At 46.7% G+C, this 27,312-nt stretch overlaps 1 protein-coding gene across 2 annotated transcripts in view; it reads right to left on the minus strand.

Annotated features, from left to right (window-relative positions):
* LLGL1 (LLGL scribble cell polarity complex component 1) overlaps positions 1–27,312 on the minus strand; it is a 542,661-nt gene that overhangs the window by 438,490 nt on the left and 76,859 nt on the right. The gene's annotated exons all lie outside the window — the stretch shown is intronic.

Genomic DNA, 27,312 nt, shown 5'->3' on the forward strand with positions numbered 1-27,312 from the left:
GCCCCACAAAACTAAACCTCTCTGTCCTGCTCATTAACATAATAGAATCCTTTCCCGACAGCACCAAAAAATTGCAATCGGAAGCGGTTTAAGTAGCTCCCTTTTGCTCTTCCAGTAGATCAAACTGTAAGAACAAGGAGGCTCGCAGGATAGGTTTCATATTAAACAAGAATCCCATCACATCTCTGCTCGTCTGACAGAAATCCACCAACTTGCAGTGAACCAGAAAGTAATCAAATTCAAAATGATGCACCATCCGAAGAGACCCAATGAGAAAACATAGGGTCGCTGTGTGGGAACGACTTTGCACTTGCACGGAGACAGTACTGATTTCTGGATTCCTAACCCTGGAACATGCAAACACGAGAGCAGACGACTGGTTTATTATGGAAGAATAGTCCCTACATCAATACAGCCCCAGAATACCTTCTACTTAAGAGGGAAAGAATTATTAAGAAAAAAGAAAAAACGCTCTCCAACAAAAACAGCAGTGAACAGCAAAGGGTCAGAACCCCTAGTCTTCAACAGAGGATCGCTGAAAACTCGAGCCAGGCTCAAGCTAGCTAGAAGCCTGGGTCTGGCTCAGATCAAAGTCATCTGGTACCCACACCCAAAACGAGCAGAACTTTCATGTGGCTCCTGCCTGCAGCCACCCGCTTACCTCATGCATTAAGAACCGAAGAAAATAAAGAACCTTTGATTTAAAAAATCGAAGACAGAAAAAGATACCCGGGGCTGAGCTGCACAATATGAAATAAGAACTCCTTCACGGGTTATTGCCCCCTCGAACTGACTCCCAGCACGCACTTCCACTTCCTGGCGCCTGGAGAGAAGGGGTTCGGCCATCTTGGGTGAGGGAGGGGTAGCGCTGCAGCTGCTGGCCGCTTCACGCCCTCCTCACACCGGATATAAGGAGATGCACTACCGTCCGCGCAGCGGGCGCGCCAAAGGCAAGCCAGTCTGCGCCCGTCCGCGCCTGGACCGGGCCCAGGGCCACGACCCCTGTTCGTGCTCCCTCACACAATAAGGTTGACTACACCCGTAGTGCGTTAATGGAGCTCGGCCCTACCTCCTCCTCCCGTTGTACAAAACACGATTTATCTCAAAATCTCACGGAGACCAACATGAAATGCCCTCACTGTTATAGTATAATTCCTATCAATAACCTTAGTATCCCTGCTAAATTGCTAAATGACACCAGTGAGGTGGTCTTTCTGATGGCCCTCATTAATGCGCGGTCCCTGGGCAAACACTGCCAAGAGATAGCGGACCTTATCACTGATTACAACTTAGATGCCCTCTATATCACAGAAACTTGGACTGATGAGGCATCCGGCCCCGACCTCGTAACGGCAGTCCCACCTGGTTACAAAGCCCATCGTCAGGATAGGGCAAGAAAGAAAGGTGGAGGTCTAGCCATTATAGTAAGAGACCAGTTTGAGGTCCAGACATCATCTATTCCTGTTACGTCCTGTGAAGCTATACATTTTAATATAAAGTTCACACCCCTTTTTAGGTCTTGTGACCTATCAATGCGCATGCGCATTGAGCGAAGTGAGACTATAGGGCTTTAAACAGACTTTAACTAACTGGCGATTTGGTGCTGTGCCCGTGCGCTTTTAGGTCAATGCGCAAGCGCATTGACCTAAAATGCGCGTGCACATCATCAAATCGCCGTCTGTTCCCTCAGCCGCACTCCTCCCACACCTTTGAAGTGAAGCTTAGCTTCACTTCAAAGGCCCCTGCTGCTTCACACCCTCATCGCCGCTCCGCCCCCTCCCCTGCCTGCCGTGTCGCATTTCTCTTCCCCTCTCCCCACAGCAATGCCCTCCGTCTTGTTATTCAAACCTATGGTCCGATCCTACATTCTCTTTTCTATTTTTCGTAGTTTTATGTCGAACTTGACCAGAAGGCACTAGAGCGCTTTACATTAGCTCCAGTTACATCACCAAAGGACACATTTATCTTTTTTGCACGTTTTTTAGCCACGGGAAGATTACGTGATTTGCCCCGAATCACAGGATGTTGATCCGACGCCGAGATTCGAACCTAGCTTTCCTGTTTCAAAGTCGGCAGCCCTGGGTAGCACATCTTCTCCTCCTCTTATGCAAGAGCGCATAATTTACTGTAGAGTAGGCATGCACTCTCTTCAGTTTTCTTGAAAACACTCTTTTTTTCTCTCATGCAATTCAATTTGAGAATGCTTTATCACACATAGGACATACATCGCATCTGATTGTAACAGCCCTTTTTGGTGCTTTAAGTTGGAAGGTAAATTGCCTCTTCCCACCACTGTTGAGTGAATACCGAGCAGGAGACTGGTTTGGGGTTTGTAAACCATCTTTCAGTTTACACAGAGGCTTTTTGTTGCGATCAGCGCAAAAGCGCTTATATTGTGTACGATTTGATGATTAGTCACAAAAATGACAGAAATGCAGTTACACATGTTCAATGAAGGTGTGCACTGCACTCCAACCCTGATGCGTTGCTTTTTTTAATCAAACATATAGTCCGATCCTACATTCTCTTTTCAATTTTTCGTAGTTTTATGTCGAACTTGACCAGAAGGCACTAAAGCGCTTTACATTAGCTCCAGTTACATCACCAAAGGACACATTTATCTTTTTTGGTTCGTTTTTTAGCAACAGTAAGATTACGTGATTTGTCCAGTATCACAGGATGTTGATCCGACGCCGAGATTCGAACCTGGTTTTCCTGTTTTAAAGTCAGCAGTCCTGAGTAACGCATCCTCTCCTCCTCTTATGCAAGAGTGCATCATCTACTGTAGAGTAGGCATGCACTCTCTTCAGTTTTCTGGAAAACACTCTTTGCTATAATTACTACCGCTCTCTTCCATTTTTTTCTCCCATGCAATTCAATTTGAGAATGCTTTATTGACATTGCCTGAGCTTTTCAAAATCACAAAAAAGGACATACTTCGCATCTGATTTTCCTTTGATGGCGCTTCAAGTTGGAAGATATTTCGCCTCTTCCCACCACCGTTGAGTGATTACCGAGCAGGAGACTGGTTTGGGGTTTGTAAACAATCTTTCTGAAGTCAGGGACTCAGTGGGCGGTTCAACACAGTAGTACTTTTTTCTTTACTCTCGTTGGAGGCAGTGTATTTTTAAATGAATCTCACATTCTATGTGAAACAGTTAACATTGTTAGCAGACCGGGCCTTCCTCTGAACTCTGACCTTGCACTTTATTGTTAGTTGCTTCTGAGATTTCTCACCTGGGGTGATAGTGTGTTTGCACATGGCCCCTGTCTTGTAGTTTGTAGCAATTCATTTTGCTCTAATTCTGTAGCTGGGATTTCCACCTGGTTTTACAGCACTGTATGGCTTTAAAAAAAAAATGTAAATAGCATTTTTTATTGTTTTTTTTTTCAAAATCGTGCTGCATGAGACATAGTATATAGGTACAAGGAGACTTTGCCTAATTAAACAATATAGTAGGTTGTCAACATAAGCATGAACAAGCTGCGATGAGAACATAAAAAGAACCATACTATAGAGAGTTGCCTGTGTCCCATTGTCGCGTCCCCAGCTGGTGAACATTATCCTTAGTCTGTTGTAGGTGGATATGTTTCGTGTTTTAGCCATAAGAGAATACCTCTGAGTCTAATGAAGCGGAACTTAATGTTGCTTGGCCGGTCTGTATTTTATTCTCATTCAATCTCCCTTCATTGTATCTCGCTCCCTGCTTCGCTCTCCTCTCGTTTCCTTCACTTTCTCCCCTCTCTGTTTCTATCGTCCGTCTCTCTCGGTCGCCGCCACTCTTCCTTTTGTGTCACTCTTGCATGTTGCATTACAAATGCTATAGGTGTCACATTTGCAAAAGTTATAACTATTGGCATTTAAATGACAATGCTATTAATTTAAAAAACAACACATAAATAAATGTCATTTATAAGACCAATAGTTCAAACTTTCCTAATGCGAGACCTATTGCATTTCCAATGCTTGTTAACTTCAAGGGAGTGCTCCTATATCGCCCTCCTGGGACTAGAGCAGCCTTTCTTACCAATTTAAGTACCATAACGGAATCAATAGCCACCGAAGAGTCTACTACAGGTATGGGTGACTTTAACTTTTATTTAGAACAAGAAACTGATAAGGACACTGTCGCCCTTGGATCAGACCTAGAAATAATGGGCCTAAAACAATTGGTCACGGCCCCTATCCACCAGGCAGGACACACGCTGGATGGTATATTCTCCAACGTAGAGGGTCTACACGTAACCAATATTCGCCCCATGCCTTGGACAGATCACTCCGCCATATTTAGCAGCCTAACCATTAAGGGATCACTAAGGAAGAAGGTCTCATCTTCTAAGCCAGGTGCTTTTAAAGTATGGAAGGACATAAACCATACTGATTTAAATATACTTTTGGACAAGACTAGTCCTGACCTATCCAATGAACCTAACACCGCAACTCGCCAATTCCACGAATGGCTTGGTGACGCCACAAACCAACTAGTACCCACCAAATCCCATTCAAGGAACAGGAGCACACCAACTGCTCAGTGGTATACAGAGGAGTTAAGAACCCAAAAGCAACTAGCTAGGAACAGGGTAAGGCAATGGCGCAGAACTTATGATATCGAAAATAAGACTAAATATAAAGAAGCACTTGCCATTGACAAAACAATGATAACTGCAGCCAAAAAACACTTCTTCTCGCAACAAATAGATAAAGCGAAAAATTCCAGCAAGCAACTTTATGACATCACCAAAAACCTATCTGGTAACACACCGGATTTAAACCCGTCCCCGTCACAATCACTTTGCGACCCTCTGTCCGAGTTTTTCTTCTCCAAGGTAAACAATATATACCAAGCTTTTACGTCAAAATCTAACATTAGCAGAGCCTCCACTCCCCCTACGATCTTAGGAAACACCATGACCAGTTTTAAAACCATAACTACCGATCAAATAAAGGCCATTGTCAAGTCTATTAAATCGGGATCGGCTCTGGATCCCTGCCCCACCTCTGTACTTTCCATGGTGTTGGACACAACTATTCCGATTATAACTCATGTCTGTAATACGATACTGAGTTCAGGGACTTATCCTGACTCTTTAAAAAACACGCTGATCAAGCCTCTGCTCAAAAAACCCAGTCTAGATAAGGAGGAATTGAAGAACTACAGGCCTATAGCAAGTCTCCCTTTCTTAGTTAAAGTGACGGAAAAGGCCATGAACCAGCAACTATCTGAACATTTAGAGAGAAATCATCTGCTCGACGACACACAGTTTGGTTTCCGTAAGTACCATGGTACGGAAACCGCCCTTATTAAAGCAGCAGATGATATCAGAATCATCCGTGACCAAGGAGGAACAGCTCCATTAGTACTCCTAGATCTCTCTGCAGCCTTCGACACGGTCGACCACAAGATCTTGGTCGACCGTGTCGGAAGGATGGGTGTTCAGCTCACTGCGAGAGACCTGCTTGCCTCCTTTCTGGCCGACAGAACTCAGGCGGTCACACTGGGACCATACCAATCCGCCAAGCTGTCATTATCGTGTGGGGTTCCTCAAGGCTCATGCCTTAGTCCGACACTGTTTAACATCTATGTGTCTGACTTTGCTAGTGTTATCAAAGCATATGGGATGAGCCTAACCTCATACGCAGATGACACGCAATTGGTGTTGGCCATCAAGGGTGATGGGCAGGAGGTGGCAGAACGCTTCCAAAATGGTATGACTGCTATTGGTGAGTGGATGGCAGATAACTGCCTGAAGCTCAACTCCAATAAAACGGAGGTGGTCATCTTTGGAACCCTCTCCCCGACCTGGTCTGCAACCTGGTGGCCTTCAGCTTTTGGTACCCCTCCCAGTCCCACTTCTAAGGTTAGGAAGAAATGCGTTACTTACCTGTAACTGCAGTTATCCAGTATTAGTGTCTTTCATAGATTCACATGCCTGAATCATTCCCCGTCGTCGAGACGGGAGCCTCCGGTACATAAAAAAGTAATGTCCTAAGACATACATAAAGAGAATAGGTCTAAGGGTCTAACCTTAGTAACCTATCTAGGTCCTTATGCAGGAAGGACCAAATAGAGTAGGCTCCAGGGTCCCACCTTGGTAGCCTATCTGCGTCCTTTTGTAAAAAAGGACCAAAACAAAAGGAACAACCAATCAGCTACTACCTCCCTCTAGAACCTTCCTGTGAGGAGCCTCAGTCTCTCAGATTTTCGTACGCACCAAGTTGGATAGGTGTAAACCTGTAGAGAGAGGTGAGTCCTTCCAGGGGAGGCGGGAGGGTGCATGTGAATCTATGAAAGACACTAATACTGGATAACTGCAGTTACAGGTAAGTAACGCATTTCTTATCCAGTATTTGGGTGTCTTTCATAGATTCACATGCCTGAATCAGAGTAGCAAGCAATACAATATGCACATTCTGTGAAGATACAGACAGTATATTACTGCAAGAAATGAACATTTGTGACTGTAGGAAAAAAACAACAGCATACAATGTCATGCAGAATCTAGTAACAAAGAAATGTGCATACCAGTCAAGGATGGTGGGAAGTAGGAGGGCTCACCTCACTGGAATAGATGGCGAAGCACTGCTCTGCCCACTGCTGCGTCTTTCGTCAGCTCAGCGTCCAAGCAGTAGTGCCTGGTGAAGGTATGCGGGGACTTCCAGGTCGCCGCTCTACATATGTCTAGGAGTGGCACTCCAGCAAATAGTGCCGCAGACGTAGACATGGCTCTGGTGGAGTGGGCTTTGGCCCGTGAGTCCAGAGGTCTTCCTGCCTTCTCGTGGCAGAGAGTTATGGCTGAGGAGATCCATCGTGATATGCTCTGTTTAGTTAAGGGCATGCCTTTCCTAGGCCTGCTGAATGCGACAAAGAGTTGGGATGACTTCCTGAATTGTCTTGTTCTGTCAAGATAGAATTTTAGGCATCTTTGAAGGTCTAAAGAGTGCAGTGATCTCTCAGCCGGGGTAGATGGGTTCGGAAAGAATGATTTAAGAACCACCGGCTCATTAAGATGGAAGTCCGAAGGGACTTTGGGTATGAAACGTGGGTTGGTACGCAGGATGACTCTGTCCTCCTTGAATTGAAGGAATGGGTCCTGGACGGAAAGGGCCTGTAGCTCGCCTACTCTTCTGGCCGAGGTCAGAGCAAGTAGGAGGGCTGTCTTCCACGACAGGAATTTTATGTCAGACTTGTGGATAGGTTCGAAGGGATGTTTCATCAGCTGGTGAAGAACTATGTTGAGCTGCCACGTTGGAGGGACAGGTTTTGGTCTAGGGAAGGACCTAAAGAGGCCTTTCAGAAATTGCTTAATGAGTCTGTCCGCCCACAGAGAGGGGCCCCTAGAAGTTCGAGTGAACCTAGAAATCGCTGCCAAGTGGACCTTGATGGACGCATGGGCCAGGCCTGAGTGCGCCAGGTGTAGAAGGTATGGCAGGAGTTGTTGGGGAGTGACCCGGAAGGGGTGTAGACCCTCCTTTTCACACCAGATGCAGAAGCGTTTCCACTTGAGAGTATAGGTCTTTTTTGTGCTGTTAGCTCTGGCGTTGGACAGGACATCTTTGCACTCTTGTGGGATGTTTAGATGGCTGAACTCACGGTAGTCAGGAGCCAGGCTGACAATTTCAGAGGGCCCAGGTTCGGGTGGAGAACCTGCCCGTGAGACATCGTGAGCAGGGTTGGGTGACTGTGAAGACGAAGAGGTGGGTGGACGGATAGACGGTGGAGCTCCGTGTACCAGTGCTGCCTCGGCCAGGATGGGGCGATGAGGATTAGAGTGCAGGGCTCCGATTTCATTTTCCTGATTACTCTGGGTATCAGTGGGAATGGCGGAAAGGCGTAAGCAAACACGTTCTGCCAAGCTATTGAAAATGCATTCCCTAGAGTTCCTGGTTGGGGAAGCCTGCTTGCGAAGCTTGGGCATCTGGCGTTCTCCCTGGTGGCGAAGAGGTCTATCTGTGGTGTCCCCCACTTCGTGAAGATGTGGTTCAATGCACTCTCGTCTAACTCCCATTCGTGGGATAGGGACTGTTCTCTGCTGAGGGCGTCCGCCAGGACATTGTCCTTGCCTGGAACGTATTCGGCTTTGAGGGTGATGCCATGTTGTAGAAGCCAGTTCCAAACTCTCTGAGATTCTCGAGAGAGAGATAGCGAGCGCGTCCCACCCTGTTTGTTCAGGTAGTGCATAGTCGTGGTGTTGTCCGTCCTGACTAGCACTGGGGAGTTTCTGATGCGCGGGAGGAACGATTGGAGCGCCAGGAAGACCGCCCGTAGCTCTAGAATGTTGATGTGGAGCTTGGACTCCTGTGGCGACCATTTTCCGTTGGTCTGCAGTTCTTGTAGGACTGCACCCCAGCCCTCCAAGGATGCATCCGTGGTGATGATATGTGGTTGCGCCGGAAGCAGGAACGGTAGTCCTTGCGACAGGTGTTTGTCTGAAGTCCACCATTGTAGACTGTTGATTAGATGTTGAGTGACTCGTAAGCGGTCCTCGAAGGATCCCTTCGCTTGTGTCCATTGTTTTGACAGTTCTTCCTGAAGGGGGCGCATTTTTAGGCGGCAGTGAGGGATGAGAAGGATACATGACGACATCATGCCAAGGAGCGATTTGAAGAGGCGGACGGTCAGAGACTGTTTGGATGCCACTGACTTGGCCAAGGAGATGAGTTTCGACTTTCTCTCCTGTGATGGAAAGGCCTTCGTGCAATCCGTGTCCAGGGTAGCTCCTAGGAAGGTGATGACTCGAGCTGGTGTCAGGGATGACTTTTCCCTGTTGAGGGTCAGTCCAAGGCGGCGGAAAAGATGCAGACAGGCGCTGGAAGATGCAGCTGCGGCTGCTCTCGACGGAGCTTTTACCAGCCAGTCGTCCAGGTAAGGGAAGACCTGGTGTCCCTGCTGGCGGAGATAGGCTGCGACCGGAGAAAGGCATTTCGTAAAGATCCTTGGAGCAGATTTGAGGCCGAAGGGGAGTACGCGGAATTGGTAGTGTATCCCTGCGACTGCAAACCTTAGGAACTTTCTGTGACCCTTGAGGATAGGGATGTGGTAATAGGCGTCCTGTAGGTCGAGTGATGTCATGTAATCGCCTTTTTCCAGGAGTCCCAGGATCTCCTGTAGCGTGACCATTCGAAACGATTGCTTCTTGAGAAACACGTTGAGGGCTCTTAAGTCGAGAATTGGACGCCATTTCTTCCCCTTCTTGTGGATGAGGAAGAAGTGGGAATAGAAGCCCTCCCCCATCTGGGCGTGTGGAACTTTTTCTATCGCGCCTTTCTGGAGCATGGATGTTAGTTCTTGCCGAAGCAGCCGCAGGTGTCTGTGAGGACGCTTGACAGGTGGTGTCTGAGGAGGGTTTGAGAGGAATTCTAGAGAGTGGCCGAATTGAAGGAGTTGTAGAACCCACCGGTCTGTCGTTATTTGCCGCCAGTTTTGAAGGTAAAAGGAAAGCTTCCCTCCAAGTCGCAAGGGAAGCGATGGTGGAGGGGCTGGCCAATTGGAAAAGTCATTGTCGATTGCCTGCTGGTCTCTTCTGTCCTTTCCCTCTGTAGGACGATTTATTGAAGGAGGACTGACGTCCCGACTGGTTTTGGCGCTGTTGAAATTGCGTTTTACCCTGAGAGTAAGAGTAAGAGGACTTGTTTTGATAAGATCCTCTATAGGAGGATTGTCCCCTCCCCCTGTTGGCACGAAAGGACTGAGTGCGAGATTGCAGAGTGCCCAGGGCTCTGGCTGTGTCAGTGTCCTTTTTAATTGCAGTGAGGGCTTCGTCAATCTTCTCGCCGAATAGGTGATCGCCATCATAGGGCATATCTAAGATCTTGGTCTGGACCTCCTGTCTGAAAGAGGTGGCTTTAAGCCAGCCTTGGCGTCGCAGGACAGCGGCTCCCGCCAGCTGTCTGAATCCAGTCATGGCCGCGTCAATGGCGCAGTCTATCAGTTCTGATGCCGATGTTTGGCCCTCAAGGAGGAGCGAGTGTGCCTCCGCTTTAGCATCTTCCGGCAGGTCGGCAATGTAGGGCGCGATGTCCGCCCAGAGTTGGCGGTTGTAACGCCCAAGAAGGGCGATGGAATTGGCAATTTTCACCGTTGTCGCAGAGGTAGTGGAAAAGCGTTTCCCAACTGCATCTAACTTCCTGCCTTCTTTATCTGGTGGTGTCGATAAAGGTGATGCAGGGTTACGCGAGTTCTTCTGCGCCGCCTGGGTGACCACAGAGTCCGCCTTGGGGTGACCCGTGAGGCATGCTGGAGCTGAAGACGTAGCTCTGTACTTTTTATCCAGTTTGGGTACGATTACCTGTAGGGAAGCTGGAGATTGCATGAGCTGCTTGCCCTGTTTGAGTAGATAATCAATGATCGGAATCGATCTAGTAGTTTTCTTAGTTGGTTCTTTAAAGTCATAGAGGAAACATTCAGTTTCCTGAGATTCCATTGACATATGGAACCTTTTGGCAGCCCTTTCCATGAGGTTATGGAAACCTCCAATATCAGCAGGTGGAGACTCAGAAGATTGTGGCTCCGGAGAGGCTGGAGAGTGAGTAACATAGTCCTGGTCCGCATCCACGTCCGTATCATCATCTCGGACTTCCCCTTCTTCATGTTCCCTGTCCTCTTCCTCGGACGAGATAGGATCTTGAGCAGGGTCCTGTGTCCTAGGAAGGATCAGTGGAGGGGGCCTAGGTCTTGTCCCTTGTGCAGGAACGGGCACAGATGGCTGCGGGGTTGGTGGGACAGTAGGGGTGGCTTTCTGCGGAAACCGCAGTTTGTAGTCTTGGACGAGAAAGCTCAAGTCTGCAACCAATGAGGCCGGCAAGCACACCATTGGGGTCACCTGGGTGTGGACTTGGGTAGGCACTACTGGAGGGGTCGATTCCTCAACCTCCTGCTCTTCGTCCGTACTCTGGCACTTGACAATTAGGTCGGAAGGACTAGTGGCTTGGGTAAACTCCTCCTCCTCCTCCGGCTCCTGGTCCTGTAAGAAGCAGGATGGTGTCAGCTGTTGGACCTTACTAGGTGAGGTCATCTCCGGAGTGATCTGCCTTTTGGTGATCCTAATGGAGACATGGGAAGTCTGAGCGTCCATTGCGTGTGACAAGAGCTCGGATTCTTTCCAGGTACCAGTAGCCGTCGGTATAGTCTTCGTCGACGGTGCATCCGTCGACGACCCTCTCGTCGACGGAGCTTTAAGCAGCGTTTCCTTCGTCGACTGCTTCGTCGTCGGCGCCGCCGTCGACGGAGCGCCCTTCGTCGACGGAGTGTCCCTCGTCGACGGCTTCGTCGACGGTGTGACTTTCGTCGACGGTGTCGTCGTCGACGTCTTCGTCGACGGTGCTGTCGTCGACGCCCTCGTCGACGGTGCCGTCGTCGATGTCCTCGTCGACGGTCTTGTCGTCGACGGTGCGGAGGATGAAATCGGTCGTCCTGCTGACGACGAGTAGGTTAGAGTCGTCGATGAGGAGGACGCCGACGATGCCATCGTCGTCGATACCGTCGTCGTCGATGTTGAGACGGTTTTAGGCGATGAGGTGGTCGCCGATTGCGCCGTCGTCACCGTAAGCAGTGGTTGCTTCCTAGGGACAGGAAGGTCCTTGCTAGATACGGCAGGCTTGCCCTCTGAAGCCTTTTTAGGCCTCTTAGGAGGGGTCGCTGAGTGGCCAGGCGAGGAAGCCCTAGGCCTCTTCAGGGAAAGTTGTGAGGCGACCGACATGCTCCCACCCTCGGAAATGAGGTCGGTCGGTTTGTTTTTGAGCCTGTTCAGCCAGATAAGAAGTCTCCCTTCCCGGTCTTTCTGGGTTTTGACGGAGAACTTACGGCAAATCTTGCAGTCGATGGTCTTGTGGTGAGGGTAGAGGCAATACAGGCATTCCTCATGTTCGTCGTCCACGTGGAGCCTTAGTTTACCACAGGAGGCACAGGGACGGAAAAGTGCTCTTTTCTTGACGTCAGCCATAGTAGAAAGTCGAAAAAACTGTGAAGTTTGGAGAAAATACGATATTCCTGAGGAGAACTCAGGTGGAGACTCCCTAGCACAACGTGCGGTAGAAAATCTGAGAGACTGAGGCTCCTCACAGGAAGGTTCTAGAGGGAGGTAGTAGCTGATTGGTTGTTCCTTTTGTTTTGGTCCTTTTTTACAAAAGGACGCAGATAGGCTACCAAGGTGGGACCCTGGAGCCTACTCTATTTGGTCCTTCCTGCATAAGGACCTAGATAGGTTACTAAGGTTAGACCCTTAGACCTATTCTCTTTATGTATGTCTTAGGACATTACTTTTTTATGTACCGGAGGCTCCCGTCTCGACGACGGGGAATGATTCAGGCATGTGAATCTATGAAAGACACCCAAATACTGGATAACCTGGGAGTAACCTTTGACGACCATCTCAATTTCTGGCACATGCAAACAAGGTAGCCGCTTCCGCCCACTATAAACTTAGAATGATAAGGAAAATCATCCCTTTTCTGCCGGATGCGGCCACCAAAACTCTGGTTACATCCTTGGTTTTAACATCCTTAGATTACTGTAATGGACTTTTTCTTAATGCACAAGCTAGAGTCACAAAAAAGCTGCAGACTATACAGAATGCAGCAGCACGCCTGCTGTTTAGAACACCTAAATTCGCTCCCGTATCAGACACCTTCAGGACCTAACACTGGTTGACGATCCAAAACAGGATGAAGTTTAAATCCCTCTGCACAGTTTATAAAGTACTGCATGATCAAGGACCTCGCCTCCTCAAGGACCAGCTCATACCTTATAACCCGGTTAGACCGCTCCGATCCACATCCCTTAATCAATTAGTGGTTCCACGTTCCAGAACAGTTTCTTGGGGCGACCGCCGCTTTTTAGTTGCGGCTCCTAAGATCTGGAATACTTTGCCACAACACATTAAAACCAGTCCCTCACTCCTGCAGTTTCGAAAAAGACTGAAAACCTGGCTGTTTAACCAGTGACACGGCATATCACTCTGCATGAGCTTCTAATCTCAAGGGAGGGACATCTCTGTAGTCTAGCGCCGAGACGCCTACGGGTATTCGTTCGCGCTCTATAAATGTTAGTAAATAAATAAAACCCGCGATCAATCCAGACTGCACTGCTCGCAAATTGTGTGATCCTAGTCAAATGTTTTCACCAAGCCTCCTTTTCCTTCACCATCATATAGGAGAGATCCTTCAAATATATGAGATCTCGACAAATACAAGATACAAACAAAACAAAAAATATACATGAGCTTGATTTAATACGATATATGTGGCTCAGTCTATAACATTAAGATGTTAGGCCACATTTAGGGTATACAACTGACTTCCTTCTATTAGCATTGTTGTCTGGGTGTGGTACAGAAATATTTTAAAATTCACGTTAAAACTATCCCTTTTAGTAAATACCTCTCAATGTGGGGGATATAATATAATGTACTTAAATTAAGCGATTCCGTTGTGTGAAAGGTGTGTGGAAAATACATGGTTTAAATTCTGAAGAGGCTTTTATATTTTTGTACGAAGTACTGTACATGCCACGTGTGGGGGCTCGGTTGGTGCAGGGGCTTCAAAAGCCAAGTCAGAACCCTGGCTCGGCTCTCGCTGCTAATGCGTTGCCACGCCCACCTCTAGTCTCCACCAGTGCTCTCCGAGACTGTGACGGTGTCAACCGAACACAGTCCACTCCCACTGGCTTCGAAGCACTATGAAGCGGCTACAAGACGACAAGTTGGGCCGCGGCCTTACCAGTCAATGGCATCTCAGAAAGATTACCTGAGGAACGCACATAAATAGAGCGTGTGAAATTGAAAGTATTTCTTGCTTACGTGCAAAACACTTGCTGCCAACGGATACTACTTAAAGGGTGTGGTGGCGAGCTTAAAAAAAATACATGTACGGGGCACGCACTTCACTGGAATCTGCTGGCCTCAGCCCACTCAAACAGCTCAATAACTAGAGCCACATTCTGCCAACATCTGCGCCGGGAGGCGAGCACTGCACGCCCAGCTCCAAGGCTGTGCACAACCCACTGCACAAGGCATGGAGGCTCGGTCCGAGAGCGGGAAATACATCCCCGCGTCAGCACAACACGCTTCACCCTTCGTGCGTTATTCCAGAGGAAAAGCACACCGCACCACGTGAGCGGATGAATGTACTTCATCCAAGCCTGGGGCAACCCCAAAACCCCTCCAAACTTAATCGCTAGAATCCAAACTGCACGAGAGGAGGCAGGGAGGAGGCGGAGGCAAACCGTAGGTGATCCTCTAAAGACATGTTTCACTTATAAAAACACCAAAATAAATAAAATACAAAAATTGGGCAATTCCAACAGGAATGTTTTTTGCCACTTCGACCGCACTGGCCTGAAGGGGGGTAAATGAATCAGTCATGCGCCTCCTAAACCGACGTCGAGAGGGGATTCGAAGTAGCGCAGGGTAAACTCTGCCTTTCATCCGTCTAGAGTTGAATACTGGATTATCTTGAGGCGTGGCACAAATCGGGGTACTGGGTACACGCGGGTAGGCCGCGTTCACCCACTATTTTCATGGCCCCACTGAAAAATATGCTGAATTCGTCCTAGTGTAATTTGCAAACACGGGGACGCATTTAGCAGCGCCTGCACGTTGTTGTCTGCTTTCGATCGCAACAACGTGCAGGATGGGAGGGGGCTTTAATTCAGACTCCTGGTGAGCCCATAACAAAGGCCCAATTTGAGGGGTCATTAGGCCTCCTTTTGTTCAATCAGGAGCCTCACACCTAGACGGGCTCTTTTTAGGAGATATGCAATGCACTGTAAGAATGTCAGATGTGTTTCCGGTATTTACACAAAATAAAAAGTATTTATATAGTGCTCACTAACCACCTCCCAGTCGGCGTTTTAATCATTTAAATATCACTATGTGTTCCTGTAAAGCCCTATGGGTGGAGGAAGCGCTGCCAAAAGGCAACATTGTTTTTTATGTGTAGCTTACAAAAGTGTAAATCTTCAGGTGGGTTTCCATCTATACTGGAAATGTGCTCCAATGTACGCATGGTAGACATGCTAAAAATAGATAGGATCTGATGTCAATTCTTATGATGCCACTTCCTGTGACGTCACGCGCCGTGATGTCACTTGCATACTGATTAACTAGGTTAGTCCCCTCACTTCTGTTTTTTAGAACTTGTGCCCTGGTTAATAGCAACACTATAATTGGAGGTTTCGTTGCGCGGAAAACCATGTATTATGAACAAAGTTTTTAGGTTTGTCAAGTTTTAAAATGTATCAAGTGGCGTTAGGCAAATTGTGTCGTCTGAAAAGGGATACAACGGGGGAGGTGAGCGAGGTGTGTGTACACAGAGAGAGTGCGTACGTGCCTGCGTGCGAGGGGTGGGGGCGGTCAGAGTATGTGGCACACACTGAATATGTTTGAACATTCTTAAACCTAGCAGTGCCGGGGACAGGGCCCAGCGTCACTGCTTGTCCTTGTGGACGCAGCGTCCAGGCCTGAACAATGGGGCCCTTTCTGTCTGCGGGGAGAAGCCGGGCTTTCATTCACACTTCTTGACATTTTACACACAATGAACTCCCCCCACCCGCTGCCCTTGGCCCCCGTCCTTGAGGGTTACAGTGGCGGCCTCTCTTTTCACAAGCGCCCCTCACAAAACCAGGCTTCTTGTGAGCAGGCGAGTGCGGGGCCTTCTCCGCAGGAACGCACTGGGACTGCAGAGGGGCCACCGAGATCAGCATTCCGGAGAGCGACCCTCGGATACGCGCGTCAGTGGGCGGGGTCTTGGGAGGTTGATTGAGGAGGCATTGGAAGTAGAGTTAAAGGGCTGGTAGAAACTAAGATGAACTAGTAGACAGACACATACATAAATAAGTTCTTCTGGGAACGTCATTTTTGGGTAATCTTTAAATAAGTTGTAGTTATTTGTTTTGGAAAGGAAGAGGCTGCCACTCATAAAACATATACACAGTTATATATACTGGGGTTTCGAACAGCCCTATTAAGCCATTATTTGTTGAAGTGTCATTGATACTTTTCTTCCCCCAACTACAGCATACAACATGCGACATTGGGTTGGCCCACTTCATCCAATGGTTGACTTATGCTGAGTGATGGCATTCTGCCTGATCACATGAGCATAGGTGCCTGAAAAACAAGCACTGGCAAGGCCACTAGGTCCCCCTTGACCTATTGGCTTTGCAAATGTGTTTCAGCAGTGTTGTTCACCAGCATGGCTGCGGTTCGGCATGGGTAAAAGTTAGTAGTGTAGAGGAGAGTGAAATAGTGAGTCATGGAGTGGTATAAGGTGTAGGGTATTGGAGAGCATAGCGTGGAATCATGTAGAGCAGGGACTGGGAACCGGCCCTGGCAAAGTGCTCGGCCAGCCACCCGGGGGAGGTGGGGGGGTTGGTGGGTGCGGCCGAGCCGTTTGCCAGGGACGGTTCGGCTGATTTTTTTTTTACAGGGGCCGATATTGCACCTATGCTGCAAAAATGGCCCGGTAACAAAACCGGCCCCCACCCTGGCGGCCTGCCGAGGAAATGCCTGGTGCCCGTTACGGCCAGTCCAGCCCTGCTGTAAAGTGGAGTAAGGTGAACTGGACGGGTGTAGAGTGCATTAGTATAGAATTCAGTGGTGTAGAATGCAGTGGCATAGATTAGTGTTCCATAGTACAGTGGTGTAGAGTGGTGCAGTGGCACAGTGTAGAGGCACACAGTGGAGTGGAGTGGACTGGTGTAGAGTGCATTGGCGTAGAGTATTGTGGAGTATAGTAGCGTAGAGTGCAGTGCCACAGAACTGAGCAGCATACAATGCACTGGCGTAGATTAGAGTGGTACAAAGAAAGTACAGAGGTCTTGAGTGGCGTACAGTGGCGCAGATTATAGTGGAGTAAAGTGGCATACAGTGCAGTGATGCAAAGTAGAGTGCATTGGAAGAGTGTGCAGAGTAGAGTGTCATAGAGTTCAGTGTTGCATGAGTGTCCAAGACTAGAGTGGCATGAAGCGGCATACAGTGCAGTGGCCAAGAGTAGATTAGAGTGACATACCATGCATTTGTACTGAGTACAGTGTATTGGCGTAGAGTGCAGTGTTGCAGAGTGGCATACAGTGGAGCGGACTGGTGTATTGTGCATTGGTGTAGAGTGCTGCAGAGTTTAGTGGCATAGGGTGCACCGACACAGAATTGAGCAGCATACAATGCACTGGCGTAGATTAGAGTGGTACATTGAAAGTGCAGAGTCGTATAGTGGCGTACAGTGGTGCAGAGTATAGTGGCACAGAGTGCAGTGATGCAAAGCAGAGTGGCGTAGAGTGCATTGCCATAGAGTGCAGTAGTGCAGAGTATAGTGGCACAGAGTTCAGTGTTGCATAGCAGAGGGTCTAAGAGTGACGTGGAGTGGCGTACAACGCAGTGGCACAGCGTACATTCGAGTGGCATACTGTGGGCTGGTACAGAGTAGTGTATTGGTGTAGAGTGCAGTGTTGCAGAGTGGCATATAGTGGAGTGGCCTAGACTGGTGCAGAGTACAGAGGAATGGTGTGGTGCAGAGTAGAGTGCAGTGGATGGGTTCCTGCATGGTGTGGTAGCACACAGCCATTACAAACAACACATTTTCAATTGAAACGACCATTACATTTGCAGAGACATACAGTTTTATTAATACAACGCACAATCAATGTGTGGTATTGGCATCACCTAGTGTAATGATTTGTTTTGATCATATTAAAGTATTTGTTTCCAACACACTTCAGAATTAACAAAAATTAGGCTTCATTTGTGCTTTTCTAATTCTGATATATTCTGAAATACTTGCACTGAATTCATTTAAGTGTTTTTGTGTGATAGAAAAAATATATTTCTTACCTCCAGTATCCAGCAAGATTGCCACATAAATCCTCTCAATTTGAAGTCAGAGAAAGGTAAGTAAACCTCTAGTTCCCTCAGAAGACAGCCATGTGACCCAGGTCTTTAAATGCACAAACAAATGTGACAACATACGAACAAGATTTACAGGCCTGTTAGCAGTAAGGAGCATTCTTGGAACGAGAGGTGGTGTGAAAGATGTTTTGCTCCTTGAGAGGAACAAAATGAAGCTGAACATCCTAAAACAAATCAAGCCAGCAAACAGAAAGCCAAAAAATGTGAGTTACAAACCACAAAGCCAATGGTAAGCAACGGGTGGAATGGATTCCCAGGAAAGCTTTCTGAATGTCCCCAAGATGTCTTTAGCAAAACAGACAGCTGTTCTGTCTAGTAGGGTGCGACCTAAAAATGTCCTTCAGTGCCAGGGCTCCGCAGGTCACCACTTAATTTTGATATTATTCCCATTTTCTTTTGTATATTGCACCCAGTTCTATGCTTGCAAAGGCGGCACTTCTCGGCTTTGGCCAATGCTTCTTTATACTGTTACCAAAAATCCCGCTTCATATGGCTTGAAAAAATACAATATGCAATATATAAATGCAAATTGGTGCCATTTAGCAATTTTAGTATCCGATCCACAACTGAATCCTTTTTCAAAGTCCACATGCTACATTTTAAAAAGGATTCTTGCGTGTTCATTACGTAATCTGTGTTGCTGATTGGGATCGTGTCTCGAGTGGGGTGGTTAGGATTGATGATTTGTGAATTTGATTTTTGATGGATGAGGCCTGGTGTAGAGAAATACCAACAAGCACCAGTAAAGCATGGGTGGCATAGTCTGATAAATCCCTTTTGCCTTGTCAGAGCATTATTTTGTGACTTTGTTTTTTGAACGAACGCACACAGCGTATGAAAGCAAGCATAGTTTAAAAACAAAATATACACATTATTGTAAAAGTACATTTTGCACCTAAAGTCCATGACATTGAAGAGGACTACTTATTGTGCAGATTAGCACACTGTGCAAGAGCACAATGCCGTCACTCACATCCGTGCAGGCCAATGATTGAAGAGGGCTGGTTTGCTGATATGCAAAATATGAATTTTAATATCCCATTGCTCTGCGAGCCACTAGGATTATGCAGCATCGAATACAAAAGTATCGTTAAAAGTTATCTAAATTTGGCTGCAAAAGGCCTTTTAATGCAGTACATTTTGTGGCAGTATTATTTTTTTATCCGTGTGCCAGAAACAAGGTTTTTTGTGAATCTGCAAATTATGTGGCAAGTTGACAAAGTCCACAACCCCACAGAAAAAAAATACCTGCTGGCTCTCACCATTACCAGTTATCAAAAACGTGTTCAGGAAATGTAAACAAAACCTGAATCTTCAAATGTAAATCAGTACTCACTGCTAGACGCATTTTGAAGGAAACAGCTTTTTCAAGTCAAAATACCTAAAAATAAACAGTGCAACATAAAAAATAACTAACTACGAGGTAAGCTAGGTAATGTAATCGTCTATTATCATCTCTCAAATCGGATGTCACTTACAAACCACAATGCGTTTGGTCTTGTGGTTTATGAAGTCATTAGATCTAGATGGCAATATTAGGAGTTATATGTTATGCATTATATATCTCACACACACAAAATGTATGAACAGAAGAGGTCAAGCAAGAATGGGAAACTAAGAGCAGTTTAACCACACAACTCACTAGCCACCGTTACCAAATTCATAACCACTCTTACCCCAGACAAGGCCGGCACAATTTGAAACATGCCACATTCACTTCAGATATTACAGCCTCTGTAATGGAAGAAGGGCTTCAAGTCATCGAACTCTGCTTTTCAAGCAAAGTTTACTGGTTGTTGAGCGAATCCTCTTCCCTTTAAGACTATAGTACCAGTTTCAGATTAGAAGCCGCAATAACATTACCTTCTGAATCACAAGCAACTATATAGGACCTTCCACTGAATTAAATCAAGATACTGCACAATCCTCATACAACCCACCCCAAAAAAATCCAATGCACAGCGCTCCCATAAAAGACGATGGTGGACAAGTGCAACCTTGCGTTAATAGAGTGCTACACATTAAGCAGTGCAAGTACGGACACTTGCAATAGTGAGAGTAACTGGAGAGGGCTTGCCTACAAGGCCCTAAACGACACATTGGCCTTGGAGAACCCTCTAGTATGCTTAATCAGAGTCCCCGTTTTACACTAGCGCGGTTACAAAAAATAAAAAAATAAAAAATAGGGGAGGAGCCAAGATGGCGGCGGAGACGGACGTGTAATCGCCCGGCTCCCCGAGCCTGTTCCGCTAACAATCTATCCTGACTACTATCCTGCTGCAGAGTTGCCGCGAAAGGAAGAGGGAGGCGCGCTGTCGCTGGTGGCGTTTCTCCGGTGTCCTTACCTGCCCGATTGCTGGTTGTAACGGCGTGTTTCCTCGACGACCGGTGCCGAGCCCTGGATCAGTGCCCCGGGTCGATGTGCCCACTGGAGACGGCCGGAGCTCCTTGGATCCCACCGACGGGTGGTGTGCCTGCTGTTCCCCGCTACGATTCATCGCCTGTCAAGGTGCCTGCACCGCTCCCTCCTGAGGAAGCGCTAATCGCCCGGCTGTGGGTTTTCATCGCTTCTTCCCCTCAGAGCGGTGTTGAGGTGAGCCGCGCTGCTTTGTACTTGATGGGGCAGGGATGGCCGCTGCAGCTCGCCATTGCTTCATGCCTGGACGGGTCTCCATGACGGGACCTGCATGATTCATTGCACGCTAATAAGGGGAGCTCAGGACTTTGTATGAGATCGCACCCCAGCTGCCTATCGTGGGATCCACCCATACGAGTAGATACCCCTTTGTTTGTGCTCAATATGGCGGTCGCCTCCTCTGCAGCACGGATGGGCTCCGTCTCTGCCCCTGAAGGTGTCGCCCTCCATGGCTTCGAGTGGCGGTCGGAATACTTTGCTGAACTCCGCACTGCTGATTCACTAGATCGCCCGCCTATCATCACCCATGCCTCCATCCTCGCAGCGCTAGCCGATTTAAGGGCAGACTGGCATGATCGTTACTGTGCGCTCGGCGCGAAGCTGGAAGCAGCCGCTCTCGGGTCGGAGAGTGCTTCGCCAGCTAGCCCCCCTTGTGGTATCGACCGAATCTCTCCTGACATCGAAATGGGGACATTGTTGCCGCGTAACTATCAGCTGGAGCGACATTCTGGAACTGAATTATCTGCAGGACTGCCGCCAGCCCATGTCGTGGAAGCTACATTGTTTCCTATCCTGCCTCAGCTTTCACTGTCGGACAATGAACCCTTATCCTCGTTTGTGGCTCAGCTGGCGATGCAACTATGTTTCTACACTGCCCAGGCTGGAGATGATGTGGGTTTAAGTCGTTGTCTTATGCTGCATTGGGTGGACTTGGGTGCGGCACTCTTCTGGATCAATGCCATTGGTTGTGACTGGATGTGTTCAATTTGTGCAGGGGGACCTTCTCCTTGTCGAGGGCGGCCATCTTATCCCTTTGTTCTATCTGGGGCGGTGTGTCATCTGGGGCCATATTTGGGGGGACGCTTGAAATCTGGCCAGGGTTAGGAGTGACCTTCTTCGTGTAAACTGTGCTTGAGGGACGGGTGGGGGGACGGGACGCTTCCTCGACGCGCGCTGCAGCGATTTCTGATGTCTCTCCCTGCTTTCTTTTATGTATGGACGCTCTGATTTTGGTATTGTGGGTAGTGGAGAGATTTAATGGCCGGGGAGTTCGGGTGACCTAGAATTTGGCCCTCCTCCAGTAATAGGGAATTCTTTTTCTATTTCTCCCTTTCCTTTCTCTATATTTCGGGTTCTTTAGTGGGCGACAGACACACTGCCGGGGGGGGGGTAGGCCGTAGCCTCCGCATTGATGTAGGGTGGGGGGGGGGTTTTAATTTCATACAGTTCATTTCTATGGGCCTTTTTTCTCTATTTTCTGCACTTTTCTTTACCTATTTCTGTCCTGGGTCCGAGGGAAGGGTTAGTGGGAGTGGGTGGCGCTGTGCGTGGCGTGTACTTGCCAGTTTACGCTCTTGCTGTTTTGCCTTGATCCGCCATATTGTCTCAGAAGCCAGCTTATACGGTTGATTCCATACTATGCTGTTGCCTGCTCATGCTGTGAAGTAATGATACGGACTCAGTACTCCTTGATCTCTATTCTTCACTGTTTGTTTTACACGTACAAAAAACTTTTAAAAACTAACCTTCACTGCTCCTGTTTTCCTGGTGGCACGTAATCGTTTGCAGAGCTATTCCATGATTGTTGCTATCCATCCTGGTGCCGCTGGGAATCTGTATTGTTTGCTCATGTGCTAAAAGTATCGTGGCCGGCCTGACGGTTGTGAGCCCGTATTTGTTGATTTTTCATGCACAATAAAGGTTTACAAAAATAAAAAAAAATAAAAATACAAAGCAGCAACAGAGTTATTATGACACTGCATCATACATACGATAACATAACTAATTCTGTTCTTCAATACAGTAATACACAGAAACAGTTAAAAGGTTATGCATTGTTAGGATTTTTTTAAACGTTTTAAAAGAGAATTAAAAAGATTTACAATTACATGCAAGAAAAGTCAGATGAAATTGGTTTTTAGCCACCTGCCATTGCGAGGTATTTGAATCATTGCTAGAAGGATTAGTTTTTCCTGATCCACTTCACTCAGCATTTGCATTGTAATGCGCAAGGTTGTTAATCTGGACCCAGAGGAAAAAATACATGAGTATATCACAAGCTTCCTTCCAGACTGTCAGCCCGCATCCCTACTGGGCGTGCTCCTATGAAGCCCGTTCCGCGCCATTCAGAAAAAACACAAAAAATAAACAAACATGCCCTACATTTAAGTGGATGTGTAGCCTCGCCATCATCTGCATCCTACATAAAACCACCAACTCCGAATTCCAAACACTCCATCACAGCAACAAAAATCAGAAGCAAGTTGGTTCTACTTTGGCTGAAGTCTCAGGCACAGGGATCTTAGTGTGTAAAGCACGTCCAGCAGGAACAATACAAGAAGATCTTACTGCAACCATTGCAGTGCAAATTAAACATTTTACAAGGAATTAAACGTCTGTTTCGATTCAGGGAAAATCCTCCCTCTTTCGCCTGAGAAGTGCACGGATGCTTAATCTGTACCCCCCCCCCCCCCCACCCCTTCCAATAATCCCTCATTGCTTCATTTAGTTGCTGTTGCTAGAGGAGATCCCTGGCAACCACCGTCAACCTGCTCATGCGCGGACTCTCAAAAGCTCGCGTAGAATAGTGACGCAGTTCACTTTATAATGACATTCCTGCCTATCAGGGCAAAGTGACCATTCACAGATACATCGCGCTAAGCACCAAATAAGACATTCACCCTTTAACCAAGAGGGCCTGCTCCCCCACCCACATGCAGCTCCACCCCACCACCCATTTATATATATTTTTCTACACACGCAGCACGCACATCAACAGGTCAGGTTTCATAGAGCCAAAGCATGCAGATTTAGGCACTTACAAATTCTGTTACATGTGTTGCGTGCACAAATGCGGTTTCTCACATTAAAGTAGGGCTAATGGCTTTGTCAATGTTGGGTAAAAAGATAAAAGCAATAAAGGAATGTTTACTCTATATAACGTATAAAAGAGAAACAAACACCTGAATGAGATTGAGTGCATTTTTCAGATGCAAAACGGTCCCTTGTGGATTGTAATAGAAGCACAACGAAAGGAAAAAAAAAACAGCAACAAAGCAGGAGATTGGCGGGTAATGGTCATCTGAGTGGGAGGTATATTGTTACCAATAATTTGCAACATAAATCATGTAAACAGTTGTCCCGTAAAGCCAAAACCAAGTAGCAACATAATAGGTCACTATTTTCTAGTTTTCAAACAACAAAGCACTCACAAACTATGACACCCCGCTAGCCCTCCACCACCAAGACTTCAGATCAGCAATTCAATTTCTCAGTACCAAAGACTGCATTTTGCAAAACCAACCATGGGTAAAAGTTGCATAATTTCTCACAAACCACTTAACTGCAATGCATGGCCAAACAGCCAAAACATACCCCAACTGTTGCCCTTTAGGAAGGTAAATATCTTTCACAAAGTCTCCTAATCCGGTCTCAAAACACACCAAAAAGTAAACTCACATATTAGAGACCACCCTCCTTTAGAAGCTATTAAAGACCATGGCTGGCAATTATAAGAGGGTAGGACTCCCATAGAAGCTCAACCAATCAAGTGGAGACATCACACACACGCAACCCACCACCACCAACCCCGAACAAACATCCAAATCTGAAGTAGCAGCAACATCTTACAGCGTTTTTTTCCAATCACCACCTACAAGTCCGCGACTCACTCATCCTGTAATCTTTGGCAAATAAACTACCTGGATAGGTTTGTGGATATGGGTTTTCACAGACAAAAGGTCAATATTAAATCTTAGAAGCAGCGTGTCAGAGGTTTTCCAACACGATAAAACTAAAATAAACCTATTCATGTTGAACAAATAGAATGGTAGAGGTAGTGGTAATCCAAAGAGGGAAACAGGAACAAAAGCAGGAGAGCGTAGGCTAAGGTATGGAATCAAAAGATGGAAAGAAGGAACCCACTATGGACCACCTCGGAGCAAACGATGAAAAGTAGGGGTCCAACATCTGAGCACAAGTGTGAGAGCGGAGAACCAAATGAATAGCAAAACCAGGAAAGTAAGGGGCCAAAAGGGAAGCAAAAGTGGGAAAGCCGGTGACCAAAATCAGAAAAGCAATAGACTAATGCCAGGGGCCAATAGAGGGAACGCCAGTGACCAATATCAGAAAAGAGAAGACCTACATCAGGGATTGAGTCAGTCAAGCAGGAGCCAAGAGCTTGAAAGTTGTGGAGCACCAGAAAAAAAGTGAGTAATTATTAAAGCACACAAGCAGTCCCTTTTGTGCTCGAAAATATAAACGTTATTCTAAGCTGTTGTGGTGGCCAAAAGAAAAGACAGACAAGTTAGGAAAGATAGACACCATCTGAATTATTTTTCAGGTACATACGAAACCCCTACAAGGACTTTCCTCACCAGTGTAATACTTCTTGGAACTTGGCAGACTTCGCAGTCATGAGTCTTCTCATCACATTTTAGAAGCAGGACAAAACATCCCGCTGGATGATTGCGGAGCACAGGAACACCAGCTGTGCCTATATTCTGAGGAAGACGCAGTTCCTGTTCTTTGATTCCTTCGATTCTAGCAACAATACAAGTTCGTAGGCTGTCCTTTGGAGGAGTCAGCCTCCCTGCAGCAACGGAAAGCCCATTGTATTGTTCCTTCACCACGCGGTACCGCATCCTGCTGTGAACGGAACAGGAAGTGGTGTCCAGAAACTACAAAGAGGCTCAAATCCAATCCCAGCTCAAGGTACGGCTCAAGAGAAGGGATGGCTCTTCACTTTGCTGTAATATCCTTCTTAGGCTATAGGAGTAAGTACCGTGCCAGACCAACACCACTCCCAACCCTACCTATTCACCAACACCAGGCCCGAAATATGCTGGAGAGGTAAATTATGTAGCGGCACTGACATTTGACACCAGGGCAACCACGCCTTTGTATGAAAAAAAAATAACGACAAGCAATGGAAATAATTGACCCAAGCCTTCCTTTGAATAATGTGCAACAAAAATAAAGAGCCTTCAAAGGGTCAGCAAAAATAGGGTAGTGGGATAAAGATTTGAATCACTTTCGAACCTAGGGCAAAAGTCAGACAGCATCTACATATGCTCAGTTTGTTTTTCAAAACATGCCCAGGCAGAGTTAACAGTGGACCGCTACCAGTTGGAAAAAGGTTTAGAACTTCATCACGTACTTCATTCAAAAATGACTTTAATCCCACTTTGGGTGTCCCTTTCCGAGAAGGTACTCAGGAACATAGAAAAAACACAAAATTGAGATTTGCAGAGCTGGGAAATAAAAGCAGGTTCAATTAGAGTGTTTCCAAGCCACGTACACATTAAAGCAGGACTCACAGCTGCAAGAACCGTGCTACCACTAGCAGGGCTAAGGGCCTCTGGCCCAATGAGGCAAGGCCCATAAAAGTTGAAGTGACTTTAATTTGGTACTCATGACCACAGGGGATGAATTAAAAACCAAGCAATATGCACATAAATCTAGTCGAGGATTTTCAATTTGAGGAAGCTTATGGTCAAGCACATCAAATCTAAAGAACTTGGTGCGAGGAATTTGGGTAAAGTCTGGACTCACTACAAAAGTGCTTGATCAAGTGTCACCATATATTGCCCACTACCAGACTCTGCGGCATCGAGGTAACATTGTGCAAAGAGTTCAGAAACCAGCACAGTGAGCCATGTAACCCCAACCTGGATCAATATGCACTTGCATATTTCCAAAACTGACAGCACAATGGCTAATTAAATGAACGGAACGATCACCACTGAATCATGCAGTGATCAGGAGGTCAAAGTTCGAAGCCCAGCAAGGCCGACTCAGCCTTCTATCCTTAGGAGGATGGTAAAGGATCTACCATAATATGATGTTCTTTATGTACAGTCACGCTTAGAAACTTCAGAAGGGAAGCATGGCACATGATGACTTAAACAAGTTATCAAGTTTTTACTAGATGGCCTAACGACACGGTACATACTTGAAGCAACAAGTAACAAATGTTCAAACTGAAAAAAAAAAAGAACTGAAGAAGGTTAGAAAATCAAAGCAATAAAAGGGAATAAAGACAGCAAGCAAAATTAAAAAGACTTTGGGTAGAGGCCAAGTGGACAAGAGAACTGAACAAGTATTAATGCACCTTAAGACCATTTTCGGTATTTCCACAGAGACTAGAAAGGAATAGTTAGCCTGTGTTTATCGAATATGAAATTATAGCTTTAAAAGGTCTTAAAGTGACTCACAAAAACAGGCGACCTTACACAAAAGACGCCAAAGGCACGAGGGAAATAATAAAACCCATTTGCCCAATTGTGGTAATTACTCCTCTTGAACGGGAGTTTGACACTTTGTGTGGAAGCACAGAAGGAACATTTCACTGGTCCACAGGATGTAATGGGTTGAAATTGTGGTAGATGGATGAATTGTCTTCACCTTTTTGTACTCTTCTACATCACTGCAATACACTGAATATGACAACATTCAATGTTAATCCTAATCGGATGTCTTAAAAAGTTATCAGGATACACATCTCTTGCCCCACTGTTAACAATTACATTAGATCATGACTTACACAACCAAGAAACACGAACACCAGTAAGAAAGACTGCCTGGATGACAACCTACCCTAATAAACTCACTGCAGACGACTAAAAATAATCCAGCAAACATTCACCTCATGACTGACCCTCCCCACCCCAGAAAGTCAGACGCTTCGGCAGGTTTATTTCATGTGTTGCAGGGAAGTTAAACAAAACTGTATGTATAAGAAAACCGAGGGAACAAGAAGAACCCATGCTTAGAGGTAC

This window comes from Lissotriton vulgaris, chromosome 10 (assembly GCF_964263255.1).
Source record: "Lissotriton vulgaris chromosome 10, aLisVul1.2, whole genome shotgun sequence".
Lineage (NCBI taxonomy): Eukaryota > Metazoa > Chordata > Amphibia > Caudata > Salamandridae > Lissotriton > Lissotriton vulgaris.